Genomic DNA, 10,401 nt, shown 5'->3' with positions numbered 1-10,401 from the left:
AAAAGTTTAGAAATCTTATAAACTATTGGGGTGCATTTAGGATTTATAAAATCTATGGATAGGCAATATTTTTCCAACAAGCGAAAAGTGAGTCTACCTTGAAACACTTGAGTGGGTTGTGGATTGATTTATCAATCTAAGAAAATTTATTTTGTTTATATACGTTATAATAAATATTGTAAACCTAAGGGGAAAACAAATGGCCAAATGAATGTGTAGTATACCTAGGGGGGATAATATGGGGTACAAAGGAAGGTACCCAAGGGAATAATGTAATAATGAGATGTGCCATAGTAATAAATAAGGTGGTTAACCCATATCATGTAAGGGACCACAAGTAGTTAGTAATAATGTAATGGGCCCATGGTATTAGATAGATGGTATTGAGGGAACCATGGTAATGACCCATGGTGTTGTATGTATGAGGCCTATATAGAGGCTAGAGACTCCACATTGAGGGATGTCAAGGAATATTGTATGAACAGGCATATGGCTTGTGGAGTGTTCTCCTTCCTTAAGGAGTGAATGTATGGTGTTGCCCTACCTTAAGGGTTTTATTAAAAAAGAGAAGCATTTTCATCTATAATCGGATCTTGTTATTTCTTAGGTTTATTTTCATTGTCTTATATTTTCAGATCAGATCTATAACAAGTCGTATCAGAGCACTTTCTTGGGCAAAAGTGGAGAATTTTTTTTTTAATTATTTTTTGCAGGAACTTTCTGGGGCGACGAGTTTGCAGATCAGATCTGTATGTTTTGGTAAAAACCCTGTGAAATCTAATTGTAGATCTGGATTGTTTGTGAAAAAATACCCAAGTTAAAAAAAAAATCGGCCGAATCAGAGTCTGGATGAAGGAGATATCGCTGATTTAACAATCAGTGGTGTTGCAGACATTTTTCGGGGCGGCGAATTTGGAGATCAAATTTGTATGATTTAGGGAAAAATATGAAAAATCTAATTGAAAATATGGATTTTTTGTGAAAAAATACCCGATTTAAAAAAAATCGACCGAATCGGAGTTTGGATGAAGGAGATCTCGCTGATTTAAAAATCAGTGCCGTTGCAGACATTTTTTGGGGGTAGCGAGTTTTCGGCGCATATATGTATGTTATGGTGCAAAATATGTAGAATCTAATTGTAGGACTGGATTATTTGTGAAAAAATACCCAATTTCAAAAAAAATCAGTCGAATTGGAGTCCGGATGAGGGAGATATCGTTGATTTAAAATCAGCTCTTTTTTTAGAAATTTTTTTGTGACAGCGGGACAGTTGCAGCGTGGATCTGAAATTCCAGTGCCTAGATTGGGATTTCTACCACATGAGAAGATGCAGAATGGTTGTTCCATTTCCGAAAATAGGTCATAATAGGGATTTTGAGCAGTATTGACTAAACTGTGGCCACTTTAAATTTTTTCCAAGTAAGTGATTTTTTTCGTGCCGTCTAGCAAGATGTTTTTTTACAGGAAAAGATGATAGCCCTACTATTGAAAAATTCATACAGAATCAAAATATCACATATGGGAAACAATGGAAAATTTTATTATCGCTCGGTTTCCAAGATGAGGTTTATAGATGGTGGAAATCAATTTACAACAAGTTGTTGTCTAAACTTTCGGATAAAGAATTTGAGAAACTCCTTTTGGACAAATGGTCTCAGGCTAAAAAACAAGATAAGGGGAAACATGTGCGGTTATTTCCTACTTGTATATCCTTATTGCAGGTTCATGGAATGATTCAGAAGGAGAAAATCATTCTGTCTATAAATCCGAGTTGCAAGCAAAATCTCATAAATGTCAACTTGGCAAAAAAATTGCAAGTTCCAGCCAAACACATTGAAAACACACAAGTTGATAATGAGGATGTTCAAGTTTATAAGGATTTGAAGCTTTCGATGAATAAGTATGTGTTATATGGTGAATTTTATACTTCAGATATGGATAACATGGATGTTGTTTTGGGATATGCTTGGATGGAATCAGTGGGTACTATCAATATTAATGTGTAGAAAAAATTCCTGAAACTTTGGTATAAAAAGAAGAAAATTACATTACAGGATATTTCCATCAATGAACAGGTAGAGTCCACAGAGGTTGAAGTAGAAGATGTTCCAGGGACTAACATATCAGATGATGAGCCATTGATGGTCGACAGGCACACACAAACATCAAACCAGGTACCAGAAAAATAGGTAGAGGCTGAAGCAGAAAAGGTTACATCAGAGGAAGACTCAGTGGTTGAAGTAATATTGGAAGATAAGTAACAACAAAATATGCCACAAAATGTACCAGCTACCCTTCAGGCTCCATTAGGTGGTGAATTAAAGAAAAATACATTGTGGGTTAAAACTTCAGCATATCACCACCCACATCACCCTGTAAGAAAACAACCAACAAGATGGCAACAAATTAGCCACAAGGACAACAACCCCCGCATGAAAGATAGCGAGGAGCGAAGATCCACCTACTACACATCAACACAGAAGAGCTGTCACGGTCAACGTCCATCTCAAGCGAGTGAGGCACCATCGAGATCGAGGGTTCACCTTTCTCTTAGATGGCTAGATGCACGTGCATGGTACAAGTGGACTACTCTTTTGAGTAGATCTTATTATTTGTGTTCTTCCCATGTTTCGGGGACGAAACATGTTAAGGGGGGTGGAATGTAGTATACCTAGGGGGATAATATGGGGTACAAAGGAAGTTACCCAAGGGAATAATGTAATAATGGGATGGGCCATAGTAATAAATAAGGTGGTTAACTCATAGCATGTAAGGGACCACAAGTAGTTAGTAATAATGTAATGGGCCGATGGTATTAGATAGATGGTATTGAGGGAACCATGGTAATGACCCATGGTATTGTATGTATGAGGCCTATATAGAGGGTAGAGACTCCACATTGAGGGATGTCAACAAATATTGTATGAACAGGCATATGGCTGGTGGAGTGTTCTCCTTCCTTAAGGAGTGAATATATGGTGTTGCCCTACCTTAAGGGTTTTATTAATAAAGAGAAGTTTTTTCATCTATAATCAGATCTTGTTATTTCTTGGGTTTATTTGCATTGTCTTATATTTTCAGATCAGATCTATAACAGAATGTATAATCAGGCCAAACATGTACATATGAATTTGGCTTAAGAATTGATTTTTTACATGCTTATGGATTATTTAAAATCTTTCCATATATATTAATGAATGTATTTATATGATTGTAATAGTTAACTAGTCAAAATTTTGTAGAGTTCTTGGTATTCTTAAGATTGCAAGTTCGTGGAAGTGAACATAGCACGGAAAGTTAAATTTTCCTGCATCACCATGGTTGAAGAAATGGTGGCCTTAGAAAAGAAGGAGGCTTGGGATCTAGTGGAGTTGTTGGCTATAAGAAAACCCATTAGTAGCAAATGGGTGTTTAAGAAGAAGTTGAATGCAAAAGGAAAAATGGAGAAATACAAAGCTCGGTTATTAGCAAAAGGTTATTTGGAGGTGTAGGGAATTAACTTTGGTGATATTTTTTTCTCTTGTTGCAAAGTAAGCTTCTATTAGATTTCCTTTTTTCAATTGCCACTACTCTTGGTTTTGAGGTAGAACATATGGATGTGAGGACAACATTCCTACATGGGGATATGGAGGAAAATATCTACATGAAGCAACCGAAAGGATTTGTCATGAAGGGTAAGAAGGAGTTGGTATGTAGGTTGAAAAAGTTCTTGTATGTGTTGAAGCAATCACCATGGACGTGGTATCAAAATATTGATACATATATACTGGGAATTTGCTTCACAAGGAGTAAAACAAATCATTGTGTGTATTTTAAATTAGTTGGTGATCATGTTTTTTTATTTGGTCTTTATGTGGATGATATGTTGCTGATTGGGAATGATCGGAAAATCATCTAGGAAGTGAAACCTAGTTTTCCTCTAAACTTAACATGAGATATCCTAGCGTTGCAAAATTTATCTCGGACATAGAAATTAAAAGAGACCATGAAAATAAGGAACTCTGTTTAAGTCAGAGAAAGTATGTTGAAACAATAATAAAGAGGTTAAATATGTAAGAGAGTAAACCAATGAAGGTCCTTATTCCTATAAGTGTAAATTTATTTGCAGATCAGTGTCCCAAGGCACAAGAAGAGGAAGAGGACATGTCCCACATTCCATACCCTAGTGTGATTGGGAGAGGAAGAGAAAGAGGTTAAATATGTAACAGAGTAAACCAATGAAGGTTCCTATTCCTATAAGTGTAAAGTTATTTACAAATCAGTGTCCCAAGGCACACGAAAGAGGAAGAGGACACATCCCACATTCCATACACTAGTGTGGTTGGAAGTTTGATGTATACAATGGTCCTTAATAGATTGAAGATTGCACATATAGTGGGAGAATTGAGCAAATATATGTCAAAACTGAGGAGGGAGCTTTGGACAAGAATGAAGAGGGTTTTCAGGGATTTGCGTGGCACTATTGGATATGGATTGTGCTACCAAGCAAGACTAGGATTGGATAGAGTGTATTCCATTCATGAATTTGTTTATGGAGATTGGGCTAGAGATCTGGATCATTTTGTATCTACAAGTTAGTATGTGTTTAACCTATATGGAAAAGCAATTAGTTGGATGATCACGAGACAATATGTAGTGGTAATTTCAACTACAAAAGTTTATACATGGAAAACACTCATGCAAGCAAGTAAGACGTTAGGTTATTGAGATTGTTCAAGTATGGGGTCGGTACAACAAGATATAAGGATAGATTGTGACAACCAAAGTGCAATTTTCTTGGCAAGGAACCATGCTTATCATTCAAAGACAAAGCATATTAATGTTTAGTAACCCTTTGTGAGGGATATGATTGAAGACAATAATGTGTTATAGTTAAAGGTGGACACTTTGAAAAATGTTCCAAATGCATTAACAAAATATATGAGTATTGAAAAATTCCCTTGGTGTAGAGGAATAATGGGAATCACTACCTTGAATTGTTGATTGTGTGCTCTTGTGGCCCCTTGTATGCAAGTAAAAAGAAAGATGGAAAATGTTGGGTATGTGTTATATTCTTTGCACGAATTATATGCACCACGAAAAAAAGGGGGGATGCCATCCCCCTTGCTCTGGAGGTATGCAAGGTGATGAGAGCCCCCTTGCATGGGCTTTGGGGCAACACCCATTTTTTGGGAAATTTTTTGTATTCGGTTTTTGATTCTTTTCGACCCTCGGTTTTTCTAAAAGTGGTTCTGTGCTGCATGATGGTTTTTCCAATGGTTTTGTAGTTTTGGTTATGGAACTACGGTTGGATTGGCGTCCATGTATATCACAAGGACATATATTATATTTTAATACTCTATAGAAAATATAATGAAAAAAAGTTTGTTGGTTTTCCTATGTTTGTGTTTCGAGGATAAAATCTCTGTGTAAATTTGTGTGTTTTCCATCATATCTTTTCTGTTTTATTAAGAATTTGTTTGTAGTTATTAATTGTATAGGGTTGACAACCTACATTATTTTCCTAATGAATCTTAGAATGGTGATGGTTTTCAGTATATTTTAGACATGGATTTATCATGGAGGCATTGACACTCATGTCAAAATGGATGAAATAGGCCTTCCCTCTAAAAAATCATATTCCTGAGACATATGAGCTTGGCATCCGGATTTAACTAATTTGCGTGCAACTTGGCTCTACTTAGAGTTGGATGTCCATTAGGAGACTGAACATATTTAATTTTTTAGAATTTATTAACTTTACATCAGATCCTTTTCTTTTGAAAAATGGTCAAGCGCACCTTGGCACTGTGCCCAACTTAAATTGTGGGTATAGGTGCATGATATTAAGGAAAATTCCAAAACTGAAGTTGATATTTTCCATAAAAACATAGCAAATAAGAAAACAATAATAAGACACAGGTCCTAAAAATTATCAACCTCAGATTTCATACTTTTAAATTATTTAAAAACCACAAAAATTAGGAAAAAAATTATTGGTAAGAAACATAACACAAGATGAATATTAAATAAATTTTATGTGTTATTATTTAACTTGTCAATGGCTTTCCAGAAGGTAGGAATCAATTCAAAAATCCTTTTGAAAAAAATAATGTTACAATTTAATGAAAAATATTATTTTACATGGAATCTAATTTTGTCATGATCATGATACCAAATATTTTCACCTTTTTATTAAATGTATTTTGTTTAATTTCATAGAAAATTCTATACAAATTATAGTTAAATTATTAGTTGAGATTATTCAAACTTATAAGAACAAGAAGATTATGAAAAGTACACATTGAAAACCCTACTAATTTTTCCACTGCTACCTATGAAAAAAATGACGATCAGAAGGGGAATGAAAAATATCTATTTGAGAAAGACATGATCGTTTGAAGTTAATATGCTAACACAAAAATATGCCAATTTGCTTCTATCCATTTTTGTGCCTAGATAAGGGCAAAATCAATCTTGAAGGTGGTACCACTCAGAGGCTTGTTTTAGAGATTCAATATCACATGCAACAAGTTAAGTGAATATAAATACTTAATTTACATGATAATTGTTTGACAAAATGCATTTCAAAAAATTCAAATTTTATTTATTTATTTTATTTTGTGTTTCAACTATTCTTTTTAGTTTTAATACTTTTTTTAATTATTATTTTTTTAGTTTTAATCATTATTTTAGTTTTATGTTTTGATTTGTTTTTGATTTTATTAATTATTATTTTGATTTTTATATTTTTGTTACTTGTTTTTGTTATTTTTCTCATATTATTACTATCTACATTTTATTTTATTATTTATTATTTTCTTGTTTTTATTTTATTTTACCATTTTGAATTTTTATTATTTTTTTTATTTTTGCGCTTCTTGGCTTTGTTTTTGTTTCCATTTTTTTTGAAACCAATTCTTTTATTAATCTCAATTTTATTTTTCTTTTTCCCTTCTATTTATATGCTCTTATTTTCTCCTCTTCTCTGAACATATTGTCCTTATTTGTGACTGAAACGAAAGATGGCACCTTTAGATTCAATTCCGAAATATCATTCTTCATAAAAATGTTAAAATATAAACTCCATATAATGTTTTTGATAAATTATTTCGGATTAATCACATCATGAGTTTTTGGTCGATGTTTCGAACCATCTAATGTGGTTCATCATCAAGACAAAGGTGAAAAAATCAGTCAATCAAAATAAAGGTGAAAAATCAGTCAGTCAAAATGTTTAAATAGCAAGGATGTATCTGTTCCAGAGTTAGCCAATAGGAAATAGCTGTTATGAATTAGCCGTTAAAAAATTAGTTGAATAAATTTATTGCTATTTTGTTATGTTTTATTTTAATTTATTAATATTTGTAATTAAAATAATATTGAATTCAAAATTAATTAGATTAATTTAATAATATAATAAGAATTGAATATTTGTAAATATATAATTAAAAATAAGTTTAATATGGTTATTATTAAAAATGAATAATTTTTAACAATTATATTTAAATATTATTATATTAAAATATAGGGTAATATTTTAATAGGGAGGTCAAAGAGGATATAGATTGCAATATAAAAATAAAAATAATCAATTATTAATTATTATATTTATTGCATTTATTTATTTATTTTTTATTATGAAAAGCGGGCGAGGATCCAACTACTCTGGAACAGATGCATCCTTGCTATTTAAACATTTTGACTGATTCATTTTTCACCTTTGTCGTGATGATGAACCACATTAGATGGTTCGAAACGTCGACCAAAAACTCATGATGTGATTAATCCGAAAGAATTTATGAAAATCAGTATGGATCACAAAAGTCTAAAATCAAGTTCCATAAAATGTTTTTGATGATGATGATGGTTAACGTCCACTGAGACAAAATTGGTCTATTGGACCTAAAGAAACAAATTATTTAGTTTGATTTAAGATTTTATTCCTATGCTCAAAAAGCTTGGAGAGAAGCCTCCCGAGCTCACTATAATTTTGACATCGTAATAGGCTAGGAAGGTCAGTGTTATGATAGAGATTATGACACTAAGATCTAATATGGTTGTACGTGGGGCACTCTAAGAGGAAGTGGTTTTCATCCTCGATGTTCCTATTCTCACAGAGATGGCAGATCCTTTCCATCCATGGTGTTTTAGGAACTGCCCAACGACCTGTTTCACTACGGAGCTCATGAGAGTTCGTTCTAATCTTCGCTATATTAATTTTCTTCTTTGAGCTAGTTAAAACAGAGAGATACTTTTGATCTTCTAGGGTGGGGTTGATGACCTTCTTATAATAACTTAATTTTCTTTTAACTGCTAAATCTTTCTTACACCACATTTTTTCTTTGAACTTAGAAGTAACAATATTTTTAATGTTATTAATGTTTTGCAATGCATCATTCTCGTTGATCTTCCAATGGTTTAACCTGGCCCTCGTGTCTTTATACCACTCCCACTTGAGCCTTAGGTGGTTTTGGCTGGAATTTAAAGCTAGCTTAGGAAGTCTATGGTCTCCTATGTTATTGAGTTTGTGCTTGTACACTAGAAGCCCAGACATAGCTAGGCTCTCGATAGGGGAAAGACCTACTTCTATAAGCATAATAGGATAGGGTGTGTTGCTTTTAATTTTCAGGTTATACATTATAAAACGATTCCTGATTTGCTCAATCTTTCTCTAGGATTCTCTAGAGATGGTGCAACCCTAGACCACACATCCATATAAGATAATAGGAGTGACTAAAGTTTCAAAGAGGAACTTATTTTTATCCCACATTACGAGGTTTTCCATTTTATAATTATTTTCAAGAACAAAATAAGCTTTCCACCCCCCATTAATCCTTTTCTCAATGCTATAGTCCCAGTTGAGCTTGTGATGAATATCAATTCCTAGGTACTTGTAAGAATACACTTCCTCCAAGTTATTGTTGTCATACATAAAATTAGCGTAAGTGTCCTTCTTGGATTTGATAATCATAACTTTTGTTTTGTCAGTGTTAACAGTCATACCCATGGTAGAGCAGAAATCCTTAAGAAGCCTAAGTTGCTTATCAATATCAGATGGGCACCTTGCGAGAAGAACAATATCGTTAGCATAGAGAAGAAGGATGATGACTATCCTAGCTAAGATCGTGCTAGCACATCTTGCTTCCTCTAAATACCCTTCAAGCTTGTCGATGTAAATGCCTATTAGGGTAGGGGAGAGGGGGCAACCTTGTTTAACTCCGATATTACATTTAATATCTTTCGACCACCCCTCATTGCTTTTCAGCTTGGTAATTACATTCTCGTATAACCTTATAGTGGAAGCTCTCAACTCGAAAGGAACCTTTAGCTCTTCTAATCTATTCCAAAGGTTGTTTCTAGGAACCATATCGAAAGCCTTTCTAAAGTCCACAAAGCAACAAAAGGGATTGGATTTATCATTACGAAATTCCTCCACAATGATCCTAAGCGTAATGAGGTGGTTTGTTGTTGAGTGATGCCTTCTAAAACCTGCTTGGCCTTTAGCCCGCTTACCTTCACTTTCAAGCCATATGCTCAAATTATTTTCCAAAATAATACCATATAACTTGGCTAAGAGAGGGCTGATCATAATTGTCAGATAATTAGAGGGGTTATTTGTATCCCCACTTTTATAAATAGGGATGATGAGGCTCTCAGTCCATGGTTTAGGGAACCCTTGCTTGATTGCTTGATTGAAAGGCTTGTGAATGTGGGGGATGAGAACAAGACCTCCAATTTTTAAGATTTTTGCCTGGTAACCTTCAATGTCCTTAGCTTTCCCATTTGCCAGGCGATTAACCCCAAAATCAATTTATTCTAATGATGAAACTTCTTTCATTGTGAGCAAGGTTTCAAAGTTATTCATGAAATTTGGAGATTCATAAAGCTTTTTAAGATAGGAATTCCAATCGTGTAAAGCAATTTAAATATTATCTTTAGTTTTCCTATTCAGAATTTGCCTCCAAAATTTCTTAGGAGCTACAATAGAGAGGTGTAAGAGATTCTCGTCTTTTACGAATGTACTGACTCTTTTTCCTTTTAGTTAGGGATTTGTATATTTTTATCTTGCCCATTTTAAGAGATTCATCAACAACTTCCTTAATTTTTCTCCTCACACTCTTACAATCTTTGTCATACCATGGGTTGGTTTTGCTATTTCTTTTATTGTTTGAAACTTCAATTGATAAGTTGTTAATAGAATATGAGAGGGTTGTAGTAAAATTATGATAGAGGTCTTCTATGTTGTCTATACTAGATAACAGAAGCAAATTAGTTTTTAATTCATGTAGAAAGAGATTGTTTTTATTTCTATCAAATATTAAGTTCTTTTGGCTATAAGGATTATTTTCTATGGGATCTCTATGCATGACAAAATTGAGAGTTATAAGTAAAGGCCTATGATCAGAGTCAGGCTCGTTG

This window comes from Pinus tabuliformis, chromosome 2_1 (genome assembly GCF_031772625.1).
Source record: "Pinus tabuliformis cultivar Carrire ecotype Pingquan chromosome 2_1, CPIR1, whole genome shotgun sequence".
NCBI lineage: Eukaryota > Viridiplantae > Streptophyta > Pinopsida > Pinales > Pinaceae > Pinus > Pinus tabuliformis.
Note: the sequence above shows the minus strand (reverse complement) of the source record.